Here is a 22,429-nt window from a genome sequence, read left to right as displayed (position 1 = left end):
CAACTTCAAAGGTTTCGTTGCACTCCTGGGGAACCCTAAAAGTAACCAAAAAGCGCGCACGCAAGTCCGGTAAGCGTCGCTTGTGACACAGCCTCTATAATGTCCTGCTTGCACAAGCCACACTATGACAAATTCAAATTTGAATTCTCGTTTTTTTGAGAGAGCTCGTGTGGGAAATCTAAGCCAAGGCGAGGCTCGTAACTGGTAAACAATAACAATATTGATTGCAATTAGTGTCGCTACCTCGCTACACGCGGCGACCTGACTCCGCTGATCTTACTTAGCTTTGATATTGTAAATTTTCATTGTTAAAGTTGTATTAGGCATTTAGAGTCAATATTTTTTTTTTGTAATTTGTGTGGGATCCTACAAAGTAACAATGTAATCTTGATTACCCGTGAACTTTAATCGTATCCTCTGCCATAGAAGTTTAGTGTGTTTGATACACTACTTTGGGACTTACGTGGTCGCTTCTTGTTAATTTTCTTTCCATAATGTGTTCTGACCTACCTACATACATACTCGTACTCGTAATAGTCATCTATAATATTAGGTACACCAGTTGTGTGTGGAGATGGTCCGATACAAGCGATTATTTCATTGTAACCTCAAGAGAAGAAACCCTCTACTCTGCAGGTTGAATTCGTTTTTTGTATCGCTCTTTCCATTGCGTTGTGACATTAAGTTGCATCATCCTTCTTCCGCCGGTGAATCAGTTGTTGGAAAGAATGCTTTGATTCACTTTATCGATTTTATTAGGCGGCTTATTGCATTAGATTAAAAAACCTGTTAGTTTGTATTGATCGTAGGAATTTTTGCAAGTGATATTCAATGAAAGTATTATATTATATATTATTTGCCTCATGTACGTTGCACTTATGACATTGTTGGCAATATTTAATTTGGAATAAGGAAGTGAAATGACTCAAAGGTTATGATTCATATATGGAAATTAAAAAAATGTTATTAATAATTAAAATTAACTGAATAAATATGCAAATGCAATACTCAAGAAGATATAATTTAGTTTGGCTGTCGCTCTGGAGTCGGCACACTAAATTCTAACAATGTTCTATTTATTTAAAACTAAATGTAACTATTAAACATCAACCTGTGAATAGACATCTATATTTAGAATAGTATATCTGTTATGTAAATATTTAAGTTATAATAATTTAGACAGTGAGCTGTTACCCGGCCTGACCTCAGGCCGGCCCTTGACCGCGCGCTGTCGCTGGCTTGTCTCCAAAAACTATTTACGCTTATTAAGTGTATCACCAGGCAGAACGTAGCTAGTTTATTTGTTCTACTGTTTGTCCGGACGAACCAAGCTGCTGAATATTTAAGGATATTTTTAAGTAAACATTATATAACTGGACAGGTTTGATTGATGACTGAATGACTGAATAGCACGCAGCCCTTGACCGCAACGGTGTGTCCAGTGCTTACCGACACCTAGTACTAAATAGCGTTATCAATTTAATTGTCAATCGTGCTAAGTGATATAATACAATATTATTTTAATATATAATATTTTGTTTATAAATAATAATAAATAGATGATCTATAATTCATGTGTCAATTTAGCTTCTACTATGTCGATAATAAAATTTAAATTAATCAATTAGTTAAATAAATTGTTATAGTTTATATTATTATTACAAATGACATAATGTAAATAAATGTAACCGTTAACTTACCAAAATGAATAATAAATAAACGTCAATTTATTGGCTCTCAAATAAATATAGTAAGATATTTTTGTGATCACTTTAAATATGAAATAATTGGAACAACTTATTAATTTAAAGGCAATAACTAATAAGAAACTTTGTTTTGTAATAAATTCAAGTAATTAGTAAGCGAAAGACTATCAATAATCTAAAAATAATCTATTATCCATGGTTAATCAAGTTAATTGGCAGCAAAACAATTAGTATTATAAAACAAATAATTGTTATAATTTTTTTTACGGCTTTTCTTGTAATTAACGTTTTGGCGACCACAAGGTCATTCCGCAGCCTGCAAGCTGCTCGGTGACTCACTGCGAGCCAGCCTGGCCGAAGTCCGGTAGGACACGTTCAAATACCTTTTACCTAATAGATGGCGATTATTTCCAGGGACATGTTGCAGTTTTCATAACGAATCAGTTGTAAATCTTTGTGTTGCGTTATAGTTACTATTATTTTTCAATGCTTCAAGTTCAAAATGTCATTTCTTTTTGGAACAAAGTTCCTTACGGCGGCTTGTGGTAATAGTTGAATGATAGAAATTGTAACGTAAGGAAATAGCAAAACGCGGGCTCTATATGACATTTTCGTTCTCCCTCCGCTATCTCTACAAGTACGGCCTATATTTCAATAAATCATTTTGAATTTTATACGTTATTTATTGGGAAAAATTTAAGGCTATAATTTATCAGAATTCGCTATTTATTATTATATTGTATTTATTTAACCTCTCCGGTTAGGCTTCCTTCAAGTGTTATAATTACGTTTATGTTAAAATCCCCTGAAAAGATTTTAATTCTATTTTTAATCATGAGTAGAGATTTTCTGTAGAATCATGTTTGAGTTGAAATTTAAGTATATTAATGACAATGTAGTATAGTGTGGTGCACTAGCGGCCTAGTCATGGGACAAAGGTGTTGAGATGTTGGTGATGTTGAGAGTTGAAATTCCATAATCGTATTTGATACTAACAGCTAAAATTTGAAGTAAGAACACTTGGTAGTTTAACTCCGGAGGTAACGCGCCAAACTGCAAGTCCGCTTTGAAGTTAATGTGCTCAGATTTCAGTCAGAGAGCCAAATCTGTCGAATACAACTACAAGCATATACTCTGCAGCACAGTAAGGGCACACTAAGGCAGCTATGTACCCGTGGGCAGGAGCGAGCAGCGGAGGGTGCCGGAGGGGTCCCGCGCTGTCTTCGTCCTGCTAATATCTACATCAATCTGTTATTGCGACATCAATTTGCTATTGCGACGCGACTTGTTTCTATATTTGGAGCGGACCAGCAGTTTTGCGCGGACTCTACCACCACCACACGTATTTCTGCTGAATTAAAACAGTTTTAAGCACTGCCTTATTCTGGTTTGTAGGGTGTGGTAGGGGGGAAAGACACACTTTTTCGAGGCGTTCTAACTTAGTCCTCAAGGGTAGCGACGCTTTTGGGCTAACCTCAGATATGATTCTAATTTTACCTGGGATTGAATACAAGTCATCATGGACATGGTCGTTTACTACCTCTGTTTTATAAAAAAACAAAATTATTCAACGTCATACATTTTTATATACTATACAAGTGATAACTTTAATAATCGAGCAACGCAAAGTATCTTTGCTCCGCTTCATATTTACACAAAAGGTCATGTTTTAACTTAATTTTCGTTCGAATGTACATTTTAAAAGCCAGTATAATTATTACACGATAAACCACAATATGAGAACCTAAACTAGCAGACACAGTAGTTTAAATAAATGCTTGTAAAAAGGATTTATCGAGGCCAAGGAACGAAAATTTCGCTTCGCAACAGGTTTTTAGGTAATGGCAGTTCAATAAAAACCAGACCAAAATGGCACGTAATTTGCTTCACTTTTCGATAACCCTTTCACCAAGTATGGAAAATTCCGTGATATCGTAGCAAATGTTCTATCACTATATCACACATAGCGTACACGTAGAGACGCTACGGCTGAATCACAGGTTGTTAGTAAACAATACGTTATCAGCGGAACATCCGTTTTTCAGGCTGCATCTGTTTACAGCGGAGCGCCAGGGAGGGTGCGGCGTGTGGCGGTGCGGCGGCGCGGGGGTGCGGGGCGCGGGCGGCGGGCGCGGCGTAGAGGCGGCGGCGGCGCGCGCGCAGCTCACTCCGAGTGCCGCGCTCGTCCCGCTCGCCCGCGTCCCAGGCTGCAGTCCACGCCGCGCCGCCCGCTCCCCGGTAACGTACCACGCGCTTGCATAACGCCCCGCGCGAAGCTCTGAAGCCGCCGCCGCCGCCCCGGCGCAGTCCGCCGCGACGCCTCCGTCGGCCGATCGAACGTTTCGTCATCGGTGATTTCGATACCCGAATCTGTTGCGATCAGAGCTTCGCGCGCGGCGACGCTTCAGCTGACACACAGCGCTACATGACATGTTAATGTGAACTCTACTTTAAGTGCATCGGTCGAGGATCGGTCAACTCTGTAAGTTGTGACGGTGGCCAGTGTTTCCGAGGAAACGTCGATTCGAGGTCAATGAAAATCCTTTCACGCGAGGGCAGGTAACGCGGTGTAGTGTTCCAATTGAAAAATATTTAAATGTACAGATTATTCTGTTTTTAATATCGGCCATGCAGTTGACCGCAAGACACCGCATTGTGTATTTGCATAATAATATGCTAAGTACTTAGGTATCGCCCATTGTTAATGAGCAATCAAATGACCACTCAGCACGCACTTGTCACCTTTTGATACTCATGTATTTTTTATATAAGTTACAAAGGATGGTATAAAATAAATGTGACAAATTATTAATATCTTAAAAAGGTTAAAAAGCTTTTTATGGATTACGGAGGAATATAATGACGGAAGGTGCGACATACTCGCCGGCGCAATGTTACGTGAGTTACGCGGAGGCGCGGAGGCGCGGAGGCTCGCGACCTCTCGCCGGTCCGCGTGAGACATGTTTTCCGTGATCTCTTAATTGCTCGTCATTTGCGCCTCGTTCCGCCGCCGGAGATGGCGCAGGGCGGGGTCAAGGCCACGCGGCCACGAGGTTACGCCCATTCAACCCTGCGCATGCGACCCCGATGTGTCAAAGTTCATGTTTCATCAAATCTAAAGGCACCTAATTAAAATTCCGCGTTCAAATTAATCACAGTAATCATAAGTTGTAGTGCCAGCATTCACCGATAGCTTTTCATTATACTATTATTGTGACCGCAGTCAAATGAAATGACCGAAGTATAACCAAATAAATGTTCAAGCCACAGAACCACTAGGCCAAGGACGCGTTCGAGATATTCGAAAACGGCGATTAGCGGAACATTCGATTATTTGAATCGACATCGAAATGGAAAGCGCGGGTCGCGTTGCGCGAACGGCTCCGATTAGATTGCAATAGAGCCCGGCGCTGCCCGCCCCCCACCGCCGCCCCCCGCTGGGCACAGCACCTTGCAACTATTTTAAACCACTCAAAATTACAGTTCTATACGAAACTCACAGAACAAGTTCTGAGAAATATTGAACTAAGGTCTTATTTTACATTACTTAAATTTTCATGTACATTTTACAATTTAAAATTGTCTAAATACATGACATATGTATTAGGAGATTTATGAGATTGAGGTTACCAAATCCTCAGCTCCTCCTTACTAGTTTAACTAGGGTAGGCCCGTGCCATTAAAGAACCTCCGTCACAAGCTAGCGTTTGCCCGCAGGTTGTCAACCTTAGCGCGGTTACGTGTTGGCACACATTCAGTTTTACTTTCGACTGTCTCCGAGGTCCGTTTCCAGCGGCCGCGCATTACACAACGCCAGCTGACCGACTGAGTCGCTGCGGGCCCACGGCGTCGTCGCATGAAAGGGAAAACGACGACCAAATTTTTATGGGCGTCTTCCGCAATGTTTACATGTCCTAGAAAAAGTTCAATACGTATGATAATGATGTCACCGATTGAGCACTTTAAAGATAGCCTAGTTTCTAGATGTGATTCATTTACGAGTCGTTATATGACGTAGTTCGGATGTACTTTTACAATTTCTGCAATTTTCCATCAGTCATTAGACCGTGCCAATCAATCAAATAGTATCCCTATCAGATTGATCGACCTAATATCGGAAATGAGTACGTAATCATGAGACCCGGGTTCATATTGACAATCACTTATCATTATACAATTTCTGTGTCTCATCATTAGCTTCAACGTTTGAGAGCACCTCAGTGGCATCGCATGCAGTAAAGTTGCGTAATGCGGTGCGTAGCGTCTAGTTCGATAGGATTACTGGTCGATTAAAGAAACAAACGCAACGCTTGCGCAAGCCGCGCGCCGCCGACATAACTGTATCACACACGCAGCGTTATGCTAATTTTAAATTATTTTGCAACCTGTCAGACTGTTAGATTTTAAGATGAATGTGATAACTGTGTCATGAAGTCAATGAAATAATTGTCACACAACTAGTAAAAGTTGTGTGACAATTATCATTCCAAGCCCAGACAAGCAATAACCTACCAAAAAAATACATTCAGCACATGCATGTTGTGCGCGTGAACCTCCTCAAAGTGAAGTCTTTCAAGTCGGTAAAAATGTATATGTTACGCATAAGTAAACTAATAAATAAACTACTTTCTTGATTAATATTAACTGCTACAGTTATGTTGTCTACAGCTTGACTATCCTAGAAACATACTACCACATCGGCCATTTGTGGATTGACATAGATACAGTTACAGGACAAGACCGCCCCATTTCTTATGGATAAGACCACCCTTAGTCTTACGTACAAGACCGTTCCATTTGTTACGGACAAGACCGCCCCATTTCTTATGGATAAGACCAGCCTTAGTCTTACGTACAAGACCGCCCCATTTCTGACGGATAGGACAGCTCCATTTCAAACGGACAAGAAAGCTACATGTCTCATTTTTTTAAATTTGCAAAAAGATCACAACAAACAAGTGGAATAATAGTAGTGTTTCTAATGTTGCCATTAGCGCATCCTTCAAAGGCGGGAGCGCTCGCGGCATATCGATGAGCGAGGGTTGCCAGTGTTGCCACACCGCGACCTGTATTTCCTCGGTAACACGTACACGTATCAAATAAATCATATTGATTGCCTTCACTATTTGCCCGATTTGGTACAATGAAGAAACTTTAAAAAGACATATATAGTATTGGCAAACATTATTTCTTCATAAACCAAAATAAAATGTTTTTAAATAAAAATGCAAAGATTCAAAGTTATGTAATTAAATAATAAAATACACCAATCAACCGTTGCGGCTAAGATGCAGTAAATGATTCCTCAACTCGTTACGTACATAGAATTATAACGATAAGAGTATTTCCAATAATGACTCATTTAATACATAGTTTTATAGCGCTCTACAGTTTTGTGCAATGTGTCGCTGGAATATGATTTTATTTTCGTCATAGATCATTGGCAACGAGAAAATTAATTTTAATTGGAGACTGATTCACGTTGGCTAACAGTTGCGTAGTCACCTCTGAAGATTATTTTCCTAAAGGGGAAACATCCATCAACTTCAGTTATTATACATCTTCTCTCTTTTGACATCTGCTACCACATTAAGACTCCATGCTTAAAGAGATCCTATTACTAAGCCTTTACTGAATGTCTGTCACAGTGTTCTATCTCTTGAACCCTTGAACTCTTGAACTCTTGAAATATATAGACACTTAAATTTTTTACAAAGCGTGTTTAGCTGATGTGATAGCAAATACTAAAAATACAAAAAAATGAGTATTGAATATTTCATGGTGATCGGCTCATTTCATATTCAACTTGCATTTAGAATTGTCAGAAAAGTCCTCCTAATGTAGCCCTTAAAGCGAGACCGGTATAATAAGGCCACGAGGCCTGTGGTCCACCTGGCTCGCCAAATGTGTCCATGCATTATTCATTCGCATCCACTTGAATACAGCATTCCGACACGATGCGCTTTAAAATAATTCGTTAACAAGCTATTAATAGCATATCCATTAGAATACACTGTGAGCAGTCAGGCATGTTACAAAATGTAACGTTTGTTATAAATTTAGTATATTGTAATTCATTAAGCGCCTCTGAACCCCTGGGAAGACTGCTCAGGCCTTTCCAAGTCGTGGGGAGAGCCCATGCCTAAAGGTTGCAATCAATACTGAAGTGATGACTTCGGCTAAAATACCATTCTATCTGACTGCACGCCTTATACAAGACTGATTTGTTTATAACAATTTTTCAATGGTATGAAGTTAAAATTTGATCGTGTTAATATTATGTAGAGCTACTTAGCAGAGACCACTTTGCAATCAATCTTAATTTCGTCAAAATTTTCCTTGCAATTAACCTTGCAAGTTATATGTCAAGCCGATAACTTAATCAGCTTTTGAAAAGGTATTAAATAAAGTACACGAAATGGTCACTCGCCAAACAGTCCAAATACAATCAAACTTACATAAAAGCGAATAAAGGCGCAACAGCACTTGGCGCGGGTCAAGACCACCCACTTTTGCTCCACAACTTTCTTATCTCACGACTTTAATGAAACATAAAAGTTATGTTCCTTTTCACATTGAGGTATATAATAAGATTGGCTCTTAAACGCTATAACAAGATATTATAAATTTATAACATTAATTTTACAAAGACAAATAAGAATAAATTTTAATTATGCATTTATTACAGAATAAATTTTAATTATGCATTTATTACAGGTTTTGCTTTTCGTATATATTTAAATACGAAAAGCAAAACCTGTTTGTGTAAGTAAGTAACATTGTTGTGACGCGGCATCAAGTATAGGTGGTATAGGTACATACAATGGATGTGTGACATCAGCACGTCATTATTTGTTTACTAAATATAAGCATTATAAAGCAGGAAAAACATTTTCTGTGTAAAACGTACTTATATTATGAATGTGTGGCTACCAGAGACACGTGTAAATTTGTTCTTTAAACACGAGCTACTTACGGAAGTAGATTTAATATTTTTTCTGCTTTCTGTGTATATGATATGAACAAACCGTAATTTTAAATATTTTCATATTAAAGGGGCATGAAATAAGTTTTACCATAAAATAAGTAAGATAAAATGAAAACTTTTAAATGTAGAGTCGATGTATATGTAAACCCATGGTTGGCTCTTAAGATTATTCTTCATGGATAAGAGCCCTAGTCCCTACGCCGTCTCAATACGTTTCTACATCCTATAGTTAAACATTTCGATAGACAAAAAGATATTTAGGTGTTTTATATAATTTTATACAATTGACCGACTTTTAAGTACGTAAATAGAAATAAATAGATAATAGGATACAAAAAATATGATTGGTAGATGTATAGACGCGGTAGCATATAAGCCAAGTTCTCAAAAAAAGAATTAGCGTTGAATTTTATTAAATTGTATAACATCAAAAGTTGGTCTACGTGCACCGACACACAGCCGCGAAGTCGGTTGACACACCGCGACAGAGTACCGCAGTGCATACATAATTAAGTTACTATTTATTGATACAATGTATTAATATTTACACACAACAATTGTTTTAAATGAATCTCAAATTAATGTTATAAAATTGTATCATGGTTAGAACATGTTTATAAAACTAAAATTACGATTCGATTTTTTGTCTTTCAATCTGTTACGTCGTTCGATTTACTTTTAAATACATTTTGACGGATACACAGCTCTTTATTGTGTTGTATTACAATTTAAATATTTTAAAAACATATTTTCCAAATCCATACAACTTTTTATTTTACCTAAATATACAAGCTTGAGACGACTTACGCGAAGTTTTTAAACGTGTTATCAGTATTTATTTTAATATAATTTTATTTGAAGTCCTTCATAGTAGAGGTTAACTGAACAAAAAGTCTTCATATTTTAGTTGCTAAATTATCGATACTTTTATGATCGTACATTAAAATTAGAGATCTGAACGACCTCAAACAGACCGCGGAGGCCTCCGCCGTGTCGGAGGAATGCGATGATGTGACTGAGTACACAATGCATATCATTAGAGAAAATTATTATCATTGCACACATTACATTTTCAATTACCAACCTATGGAAAAATTGAGTCCGCTAAACGATTTGTGAGGTCATGCTTAGTGTCCCTTATTCTCTAACTTTTGTAAGGACATTTTTCAATGTATACTCGACAATCGACATACTCGTAGAAATAAATTCCAAATGACTGCCTTTTCTAACATCATGAGTTATTTTCATGATAACAAAATATTAAATCCGTTATTTTTTCATTTCTCTGCAGACTAAATTTGGAAACCTGCTAATAAATTACAATAGCACTATAATTGAAAAACTGACATTTCGCCTTTCATACAAAGTTATAAGTCGCAAACTGTTCATAATTTTAAATACATTATTTAAAAGAGTATGCAACATATGATCGCCAATGCCGATAGGTATTACATACAAAGTCATGGCGTCCGGCGCATGGGCAGTGCGCTCGGCCCTGCGCGGCCCTGCGCTTGACCGCCGCCCTGCAAGTACTATGGACTTCCATAATGAGAGACTGATTAGTTTACATGTTGTTAAAGTTGTTTATACTCGACGACACTATTGAAGTTGGTTTTTAGACTCGATTTAAGTTCTATAAATCTTATAACTGGGATAATTTGGAACAATTGAACACTAAGAAACTTGTAAAACTATTTAAATAATATGTTACCAACAGGAAATTATTAGTTTTAATAGTCCACGCCATCTTGTTAAAATAGTACAACGAATATTACAATGAAACAAGCAATGCCAACAAAGCTCTTCAAGTTTACCTTTAGTTCAAAATAGTCTATTCTTTATCATCTTTTGATTTCAAAGGACTATGAATAGAAAATTCAGCCTCATGTTTTTATTATAGATGACCTAACCATGTACATATGTTACAAAAAGCAGAGTATTTTGCGGTACTTTTGTAATATCAAATAAGGCAGACGAGTACTGCCTTAGTAATTAAATATTGCATATAGAAAACAGTCAATCAATCATAGCTTGCATTATTTTCTTAAGTATTTATACTTATCAATTAACCTAATTTAATAGAGAGCATGCCGACTAATGTGAGGGTAACTAATGATGGCATTAGTATCTACGGATAAGCAAAAACATTGTAAAAACACATGAAAATCATTTTTATCCGCTTTTTTAATCTTTTATTTTAACTTATAAAGTACAAGTAAACAGTTCCATTAAAACACCTTTTATATGTGATTAAACATTTTACTTCAAAGAATACTTTCAATGAAAATAGAATGGGAAAATCATAAACGTCGTTTAAATAAAACAATAGCATCTAATCTCTAGTATCTGTCTGTACACACAAAGATGGAGTGATGCGTGAGAGCGATCCCGCGGTAGATAACACACATAGATGTCACGTTAAATAGAAAAAAATGTTACTGTATATAATCTGCATTTATTCAAAACAAAGATTAAAAACATATTTTTGTATTCATTATTAATTGTAGTTCACACAGAGACAGTGCTATTAGTAGATTGGAGTTAGTAAATTACAAATTCCGTGGAAGATTTTTATTGTCTATTTTATCACTATTTTACTTGTGACTAATTTCATTTTTAATTTCCAATGAACTATGAATTTTAATTACATACTATATAAGTATAGGCAACCATGAAACATTTGGTTTTATGTTACTGACGTAGCACTGTTACATAATATTTCCATTCTTATTTTCTTACACTTAAACAAGTTTAAAGGGATTCATCCATATTACATTCATATTTATTGATGTTAGTGAGAATAGAGTATCGCTTGAACACTCTTATCATTTATGTAATTTGTAATCATCAGGAGTATCCCCATGTGCCCTACCAGCTGGTGGCCCTACCGCAGGTAGTGTAACGGCAGTCTGCGACCTTGTACTTTGCGACCGCGCGCTCGTCGTAAATGCATACATTATATTTTTTATTTTATAATATTCTTTTTCACAGTTTATAGAGTTTTCTGCTCATTTAGTTTAAATTAAATTGGAGTTTAATTCGCAAATTCCCGATTTTAAATCTCGCAAACTTTTATATTTCCGTATTATGAATTGGACGAAATAGGCAATGTACAGCTCTGCATTCGTAATTACCTATGCATATAAACAAATATTGAAAGGTTATCCGTATTTGTGTTACAAATAAAGCATTACAAGGGTATGTTGGAGTTACTTCCTGTAATTTCGTATTTCTGCACTTACCCGCAATATACTACGCATTTATTTTGACGGCGTTTGCAACCTATATTTAACGATAATGGTTTTGTGCAGTCATATTTGTCAAAACGTAAAAACTCATGGTAAGGGTACTGATCGGCTTCAAGTACAATCCCTACTCTACATGGAGTTGGTTGGTTACAGATATCCATGGGTGGTAGTTTCCATAAAATGGACAGCTAGCTCATTTGCGTCTTCAATCTTATAAAAAACAGTGTTGCATAGCCTGGGGCACGGTTATGTTGAATAAGAGTAATGATAAAACTATACTAATCATGCACGATCTGCGGCGACAACCCGATAGATGGCCGGCGCTTGCGCAACTCAGCACAGTTAAACACATTGCGTGCGACCACAGCCGAGATGGAAAACATCGCATCATAGTTTTAAATTAACTTTACAACATAAATACATTATTTAAACCATGGAAAAAAATAATTGGCATTAATTTAAATAAATACTTATTTAAAGTCATAAATTATAAAAAGTAATTTTATCGCAATAATTGTATATATTATTAATAAAAAATATGTAATAAAGGCATAGTTAGTATTTTACACACTGGTGATGCAAGTTATTGCAACAGGTTAATTTAAAAGTAAATATGCCGACCTTGGCGCCGTCGGGGTGGAAAAAAACAACCGAACAAGAAACACGTTCTAATTTCGCGGTTAACAGATAAAAAATACTGTACATTTCAAATATAGGGTCGCTGCATGGCAAGAACGTTGGCAAAAAATAAGCTGTAATTGTTTAATCAATAATGATGACTTATCATAAAATAAAATGCACTTGTCCTAATTGTTGTCATTGCTAAAATAAATAGAGGAAAAACACGCTGAATCATTTCGTGTAGTATAATGTACTGCGCTCCCGGAATTTGGTATAATCAATCCATAGTCCGTCCTTCCTGGCTTCATAAAGAAAGATTAAAAAAGTAAATAAAAAGAAAAACAAAATACTTATTTTTTATACCTATCTATAATAAATGTTTTCTTTCAACTTGCATTGCAAATATAAAAAATGTCTCTAAATGTTTTAAAGTTATCTAAAGACTATAATAATTAAACGAGGAGTCAGGTAGGAAGGCCTAGCGTGTTGGATACAGCTTTGTTAAGAAATAAACAAAAAGCAATAAATTATCTCTAAGTTTTTATCTAATCTAGAAGATTTTTTAAAGGTTCCGTAATTTTAGTTTATGTTTATAAACGAACAAACTATTGCTTAAGTTTTATTAGGACACTTCGTCTTACTTTAGCATAACATTTAGTCGCAATTAGTCTTAAAAACGCGTTAGTTTTAATGCTCTGGTTACGATTTTCTTGAGGCTAAATAAGTTTTTATTAAGGATTAAAGTTTTTGCTGCGCTTACTATAAAGGTTATTTGTGTAAAATAATAATTCGTGTGGATATTTTTTTTTGTAACATAATATGTTACATATTAATAACAGTCAGTTAAATTTGTCTGTTTTAAACTGTACACATTTCAGCCCAAATTTAAAAATTGCTTATATGTAATTCGCGACCCAAAACGAATCGACTTTTACATGAAACACCTTCCCGTTATACACCAGTGTTTAACCTTTCTATAAATCCAAAAGTTATCAGAAAATACAGCAATCATTTGTATTTTAATTCGTTCTCACAGCCGCAAGGCCTGCAAGTTGACACCTACAGATTGACTGCACGCGCCTAATTTGAATAAACTCGTATGAGTAATTCACTTAATATCAGTTGATTAAATAATTTATCTTATCTTTATTACAATTAATTCACCATTATTAATACAGAAATGTACAATTCGGTACTATTATAAATAATTAAAACAATTGTTAACAAAACTTCCTTATGTTTCATCAAATTAATATGCTAATATTTTAAAGAAGGAATCGATGTAGGTAGTTATATAAAAGAGAATATTAACAAATATTTGCCTTGTAAAAAAATTGCCTTGAAATCTGACATATCGTTTTAATATATAAAGTCACATATAGAAATATGGCGGAAAAATCTTAAATTAAAAATAGACATATACATAAACTATTACTAAATATATGTAGAGATTGTTTTTATTAAATGCGCATTTATCAAAGGAATTATTAAATAAAACTGAGGAACGTGAACACCCGCGTGGCGAGGGTAGTATACTCGGTGCACGTGCATTACGTAATACCTTGCGTCACGCCGACCACTTTCGCGCACTTGCACACTCACGATAGTTCACCCACACAGCAGTATCACACACAAAAACAACACCGCGTGGCAAGCCGATACCAATATTATCGCAGACGTAAACATTGCACACATACAGCAAGTAACGTAGTGAATGCAACTCGGTTTTACACACATTAAAAGCGCTATGTGGCCTACTGATACAAATACGTAAGTACACAGTTGCTTGGATAAACACAACCGCAAAACTCAGGTGGTCCAATGCACACATGCATTGAGCGCACACACGGACAGGTCGCGTGGCCCACTGATATAAATACTGGCGCGGCTCGAACCAGTTCCGAGCAGCTGTTTATAACATTACCGTTAATTTCGTAGTGATTTCTACAGGATAATCGGAAAATCGTAAAATTTTCTTAACACTTCACTTTTTGTTGTTCTTATTTTACTATGCATCGCTGATCTTTTAGTTTTATCGAAATTACACCATTTTTAATATATTAAATGTGTCGTAGTTTCAATTTTTACTATTATTATAGTCTAGTATTCAACAATAACAAATGGAACCAGCGTGAAAAAAGGTGTAAAATTCAGAATCAAATTAATTAAAAGTTTCTGACAGGTGTCATTCATTAATTTTAATAAATGATTAAAGTGAATGCATCTTTAGCTCAAATTTCATTATGGCCTCATCATTATTTGAAGCTAATAATAGAGTTTTACAAAAAACACGAATTACACGTAATACAACTATTATATAGGCCCGTTGACGACTAATTACGACTAAAAAAATGTAGTGTAGTGTACATGTTATCTTATAAATTATTTTATAGCACAAGCAAAAACATGTGAATAAAATTACGTGTGTTACACATTCGTTTATTTCGAAACAATATTCGAGTAACCATTGACCCACCATTACGCGCTTGTTGCTCGGTACATTTCCACTCCTTGCTTAAGCGCAATCTGTAATCTGCATTAAATATTCAGATCACTGATAATACACTGCGTGGTGTAATGCAGAAAAAGTTCAAAATAATTTAAGAAGAATAACGAGTTTATGAAGTATTTTATGGATGCAATAAAACACTTTTAATGTATAAAAGGTTGCCTCGGGCTCTAATTAATCGAGTTAGAATTGAACTAAGCCCAGATAAAATTGACCCTGTAGATTAATTTAAATGTTAAACATATTTTTATTCAATAAGAAGACCTCGATTTACGCGTCGAATTGAGTCCAAAACTAGTTAACGCAAAATTTACTTACGCACGTAACTATTCTTGCTTCACCTTGCGCTGTTCCTGTATATCATTTATTAATCGCATTTATTATATGCCATTTTTTTCAATAACTTTAATTTAGAGTTATAAAAAGCATATTTACGAGTATGTCAATCCAAATCGTACTTATGTAAGTATGCATATTTTATCCAATATTAAGATTTTAATAATCTTAATCATCAACATTATTAGAAATAGGTGAAAAATCGGTAATATGAAATACATAAAAATAATAGACTTTAGAAACCTCTGAGTATATTAAATGCATGTGCTTGTGAAACACTATTAAAGCAAGGGGTAATTTTCTAGTGCGCATGTGATTCAATAAGTTAAAGTCAAATAAGTCAAAGGCGGTGTGTTCCGTATTGGTATTTAATCGGTACCGTTTACGTAGCGGGCTAAAAATCACGTCATTGACAAAATATGCTATTAATCTCAATATTTACAATAATTACTTGTAATTGCGTTAATTTCACAGCTCGAAGGCATCGAAGGAAAAGGTTAAATTGAAGTGTATTAACTGTAATGAGTTAATTAACCACCATAAAGGTCACGTTGAAAGGTTATTAATTGATACATAAACGTAGACATTCGTACCCAGATTTCTTAACCCCATACTTAATATTTTATTTCATATGAGGCTCGTATACATCCGAATTTAAGTCATGGCGTTTGTATCTATCGTAGAATCCTATTTCTAATACTTACATATAACACTGGAAATATACCAAAGGTTAAGTGACAATCATAATAAACAGTATCGTTACTATCACTGAGCCTTGCAAAACCGCCACTGTATTTGTTACTTATTAAAAAAACTTAAAAATTTGACAGCTGATTAAATGCTAAAAGAGAATCAAGATGGAAATAAATGCACTTTATTAACATAATCGCATAAAAATTGGTCCTATAAAATACGTGGTATAAGTTCAACATGTGACAATCTTGCACAGAACCAGAGATAAAAACTAAAAATAACGACAAGGAAGTGCCAATCAAAATCCTTCAAATTAAATTATATCTGTTACGTTTATCTTTTGCCTAGATTATGTTATTATAATTGAAATAACGAATTATTTTTACTTGATTATGTTTTAAATGTCAAAGTTTAATTAATTTTACTTTTAAAAGGTCAAACGTTATTTTAGTATGTTGATCGCGTAACTGAATTCGTATACAGTTACTGCAGAATTCGAGAAAAATGAAATAATTTTACAAAACTTATTGATTCGTTTAAATCTCAAGGCCATCGGAAAGTGTTGCGAGGTTTCATAAATACGTCGGACAATTGTAATTCTGTTCACGCGCGCACACACACAAGCGGCGGGCTACATGCAGGTGTCACGCTACGGCGGCGCACGCAGGGTGTGTGACGTAACACTTTCACGAACCGAAAGGGAAAGGGTATCGGGTGGCATCGGATTCGCCACCATATCCTGAATGTACGCCACGAGGAGTTCCTTGTTGTGATATAACGCGCTCGCCCTAGTACGGGACCTTATATTTAGTTTCAAAATTAGTCAAAGAGCCATTAGCTGCTGGCTGAAAAAACCACTGATAATAATATCAATTGGCCTCGTGAAAGGTCTTAAGTCCTTTCATGGCATACATGTAAGGATAGTGGCCTTATTTAATACTTTAAAGCCGTTTACGTGACTTTTAAAAGGAAGTAAATTATAATTTCAATTCAATTATAAAACCAATAATATAACAGTTTCGGCAAGGCCTATGAAAAAGTTAGAAGGTTTTAATGGATCTGGCAATGACACACATAATAACTAGTCTGGTCAACTTCGTCACGCGCTAAATCCAATATAAAGGCATAAACTAAATATCTAGTTTGAATACATTTATTTATTTGATAATAATCTGTATCCTATATTTCATATACAAAAAGTTTAAAAAATTAAACCACGCTTATTTAGCTAAAATAAATTATATTTCAAACATACATGTAATACGCAAGAAAGCATTATAAATGCACATAAATATATTTTTATGTTCAGTCAATTTGATAGCATGTGATATTTTAAGTCATACCTCACCATATTTCAAGTCAGGTTGTTAAATCATATACGAGCCACGATATAACGAGGGAAAAACAAACAGAAACAGGTTACCTGTAATAAATATTTATTTTGATCTGTTATGTTTAAAATTTTGTTAAAATTATAATAACGAGTATTACAGATTCACTTTTTTCCCAAGTTTCTTACGTTTGCGTTTTTCTCGTCTTTTGAAATCATCACAGCAATATACATTTTATGTTTATAAACAAAATTCTATTTGTTAATTGAGTTAAAATATATAAACAGTGATAGCCCAGTGATTGAAATACAATGAAAAGACCGACAGATATTTAGAAAAATATATTACAATGTAATAATAACGTCTTTAGTTATCTTAAGTCGTTATAACTTTTAAATTTAAAATCTCAACAATAACGAGAGATATAAAATATTACAAAACAGTAAACAAACCGTGTTTATCTAACGTTTCCGTCGCACGTGGGTCCGTTATGTCTTCTATGACAATGACCCACATTGCCTTCCATTCATACATAGGAAACATTACGCAAATTGGTGCGGATCTCTAAGAGGTTACTATGTTCTTGTGTTTTGAAATACTAGCAATTAAAGCTTACACATGAATTGTGGAATGCTTGTGGAATGTCCGTACACAATGTGCCCCGCAGTGCCCTGCCTTTTTTTATTAACTAATGTTTTTAAATGCTTACGTATGAGCCCTACACGCTGTAGCGAAAAGCAATGGTGTTAATCTTTATATTTCTAAAATAAATTCAGACATTTTAAAAATAATGAACACCGCATACCACATTTTAACTAACAATATAGTTTAAGTAATGAATTAAACTTATTTAAATGAGAGATTATTTTGAATATATAAATATTTAAATTATATTCAATTATGTGTACGTAATAATTAATATGAACATTAAAACACATTTATGATAATTGAATATTTATCGATAAGCTATGTTCGATATGTTCGTCATTCGTTTTAAAATATTTTTTGTGGTTTTGTATTTAATTTTTTTTATATGTAATTATCACAATTAAATATCATAGTACATATATGATATTAGTACGTTAAATACTATAGTGTGTAGCGTTATTAATAAGGTAAAACTTTGTAATAGACACTTTTTGTTAGTGCACACATTGAATATCAAAAAAAGTAAATTATTACGTATAAGATCGTAGAACATGTAGTTACAAGAATGCGTAGCGCGCTACGCGTGTCTACGTGTGCATACAAAAGACATCAACGATTTGCTACGGTATACTCCTAAGGGTTTATTTGTAAACAGCCTGCTGTGTTAAGAAACAAATACACATAGTTTACTTTACAATGTAGCGGTTATGCAAATGCCATTCAACAAATGTCTAACAATGTAAAGACAATTAGAGCGAAGTTTCTTTTGGTGGTTATGGACAATGGAGCCGTTACGACACTATAGGGTATAATTATTGCTAATATCGAAAATATGACTTATATTTTATTGCCCTTAATTATTTCGTAAAATTGGATTTGATTAAGACTTTTTCTAACTTAACTCACATAAAAAATAAGTTATTCTAAATCATGAGTGGAGATCGTGATAATTACTCGTATAAAAGCAAAGTTCAAAAAAAATGTTCAAAGCAAATAAATTATCTTTATCTTTATCTTAAATTAACAACATTCGTAATTAATTACGGACGTGTTTAAATAGGCTGCAATATTAATTTGTTAATGTGCGGCTCATATGTTGACGTGCCTACGTCAGGTCAGTGGCGCAAGGCGCTGCTGGAGGGTGGAGTGGTGGGGACGCGAGGTCGCACAATGTGCTCCAATCGATTATCAATTTGTATCAATTCGACATGCTTTAGTGAATAACTCTATTAAGTGATTAATATTAAGGTAAGTCGTTCTTTTGTTTACATTTATTTAGGGAATATAGGGAACTTTTCGGCTGATATTTCTGGTAAAAGCACATTAACAGGTTAGAAATTGTAAAATGACAAACTATTTTGTGTATAGTATAGTATACCACCTTGCAACTGTCGTGTATTTTGTAAAAGCAATTAGATATTTTTAATAAGTATTACAAAGCTTTCAATGTCTTTGTAAGCATAACGACTAAGACTACAACAAAGCAGAGTTTCGTTAACTCTGAGTCAGAACCGGCCGCTGGTCGGCTTTGAAAACTCGTTGTATAATATTAATTGTAAAACCTTATTATAATTCTGTCGCAATGCGAAGGCCGGTGCCCATTTTAGAGTCGCACGTAGTTAGCACATTGAGTATAGCCAATTGACGGCGACAGTTTGAAATTGAGGAAAACATGACCACACGCATGTAGGCAGGACCGTGTATGCATTCATATATCTGTATGCAGCAAAGTAAACTGGTCCTTCAACCGTTCACCAGCGATTAAAAATACCTATACTAATATGCTCGAATTAAACACTTCACATACAAAGTCATATTTGTCTAATTACATATGAATACAAGGCAGCAATTAATTCTGCTACAATTCGCCGTTTACTGTTGAATAGGAGATAGGATCGTTTCTTTCTGTTTGTGAAAGGTGACTTTAAAAATCTACAAATGTAACAATTGTTTCTCCTAACTCTTAGCGGTAGTTTACAAGCTAAGTCTTCCATCACTTAAGACGTCCATAAAAATTGAGAAATTACGAATGCTTGTGACATTCGCACCGCGCCCCTCCCAGCCAGAAATATTTCCCACGCCGCGAGCCTCAAAGTAACGCCGCAAGAAATCGATTGGTTAATTCAATCATTGTAGCCATTTGTTTAGCCATTTACATTTATCACATTTTGATTGATTGTACTATGTTACATTTATTTATTGTTAAATTATTCGATTGAATTTGATTAAATCAAGGGTGAATTTTATCACAGTAAAATCGAAGGACATAGGATTGTGGATTCATAAAAATAATAAAAAGTAATGCCGATAATATGTCCGCCCAGGATTCACTGCTAGTAGACATTGCTCTTGTTGTTATTCTAGGTACTTGTGTATAAATAAATAAATATTCAGAATTATTGTAAACATCATTCTAGTATAGGTAAACAACGATAATTAAAACTTCCGGATATCTGCAATTACCAAAATAAAATTAATGACATTAAAAAAGTAAAGAACCACGCTTAAAACATGTAATATATCTCTAACCTACAAGCTGCATAATACTCACCAATTACAAATGAAACATAAGTAATAGTGTAAAGTTATGAAAATCGAACTAAATCCAAAGAAAATCGACTCTTCTAACGAAAATCGATGAAAGATTCATTGTTAGCAGCGGGGATTTAACAGAAATACCACGAAAATATAAAAATCGACGTTATAATAAGCAATAATTATTCAGATCGATACATAACATTGCAAAATTGCGTCAACTATAAGGCAGAAATTAACACATACATTAAGAAATAAGTAAAGTCAACATGAACGAAACTTTTCTTTACAATTAACATGTATTCGAGAAGGTTCCTCTTTCAAAATTTCACAAGATTATGGTCATTCGCAAGAGAACAATTTAAAATTTGTCACTAAGGATTATTACCGTGTTGAGAAACAATACTTAGATTGACGACAACATAATGCAGTCAGAACGTGCGTGATGACAAAATAATCATACCTATACATGACACACGAATATAGCTTATTATACTTTATCTTCAAGAATTGCTAAAGACGAGATAATGTCCCTATTGTAACAACTGTTAGAGACAGCTCGTTGTCACAAGTTGTACTTTTTGTAGCTTATAACATGTCATCGTTGATGGCCATAGTAACTTGTAAAACGTAATACATCCTAATTGATTTTTCGGGTAGATTGAAGTCGTAGTCACCGTAGCCATTCGCGGTCCTACGATACACTGATCAACCGATGTTCAATACATCACCACCAAAGGGGCCACCCCCTTTGGTGGTGATGATTCCAAAGGTTCCTTTTGAAAAGCATGGCTGGACATCTTCTTCATCTTCTCAAATTGGCGACGCTCCAACCGGTATTATGCCTTCTTAACACTACTCCCATAGAGAAACAATACTAATATTAGACTTAATTAAAAAAATAATATTTTTTATTATTTAATATAAAATACCTTTAAACTAAGTGCATTTTTCTTAATATAAAATTTTATTTTTTCATTAATCATATAATAAATTTGTGCGTATAAACGACCGAAAATCGTGATTATTAAACATGACAATAATTACATTGGATTTTCGTCATAAATAATTGTCACGATAATACGTGATTGTCGTAATCGAATACCATTTTTAATAGCCCGAATAATAGGGCATTACGTGACAGTTTTAAATGCTAACTATTATATAGCACTATTGCCAAAATTTTCTTAATAATTTTTTTCATGTTACTCGCAATCCCTATCAATCAAATTAACATGGTCTATGAAAGAAGATTATAACACTTAGATGAAAGCTCGTTTCTAATAGAACATACACAAATAATATCAAGCATAATAAACGTATCTTTGATCCACTACTAAGTCATATGTATAAAAACCTCTAAAACGTACAATCTAAATATTGAGTCTATCTAATGAACGTGATATTTCCTACTTCTTTTTCGAGGGATTTCAGGTCCTCAGGGGTAGCTCGTCTAATACTATAATATTATAAATCATAGAAAAATATTAAGTGACAATAATTAATAGGTTTTTTTTAGAGAAAAGACCAATAATTTCAAACAAAAATTGCATACATGTGAGTAGCCTTGACATTAGCTGACTTTAAACCACATATAAGCATGTACAATTTTTTAAATGAAGTGAATGTGCCTATTAATTAAGGCGAGGATATTGGACAAGCGCAATAACTTAATCGAATCAACCTCGTTAGCCTCACGACCTCACTCCCGGCTTGAGAAACACCCGCTCATTGGAAAACTACATAAAAACGCACTAAAGTAAACGTGAAATATTGCTTTAAACAACAAAATTTATTAAACCGGTATTAAATAG

The 22,429-nt window shown here is 34.6% G+C and overlaps 1 protein-coding gene across 4 annotated transcripts in view; it reads left to right on the top strand.

Moving 5' to 3' along the window:
• Positions 1-3,861: 3,861 nt before the first annotated feature.
• Positions 3,862-22,429, top strand: part of LOC140745590 (uncharacterized) — a 40,958-nt gene continuing 22,390 nt past the window's right edge. For 2 of the 4 annotated variants that reach the window (XM_073077532.1, XM_073077529.1), the window contains exon 1: positions 3,862-3,944. The gene's annotated coding sequence lies outside the window, so the exon portion shown is untranslated. Of the gene's footprint in view, positions 3,945-4,010; positions 4,266-22,429 lie in introns of those variants that run through there. The other 2 variants (XM_073077531.1, XM_073077530.1) reach the window with 2 other exon arrangements.

The sequence above is a fragment of the Epargyreus clarus genome, unplaced genomic scaffold (genome assembly GCF_041222505.1).
Source record: "Epargyreus clarus isolate Ecla_fem2 unplaced genomic scaffold, WU_Ecla_fem_2.2 ptg000010l, whole genome shotgun sequence".
NCBI classification, from domain to species: domain Eukaryota; kingdom Metazoa; phylum Arthropoda; class Insecta; order Lepidoptera; family Hesperiidae; genus Epargyreus; species Epargyreus clarus.
The sequence above is the reverse complement of the archived record's forward strand: the minus strand, read 5'-3'. Positions and strand labels throughout refer to the sequence as shown.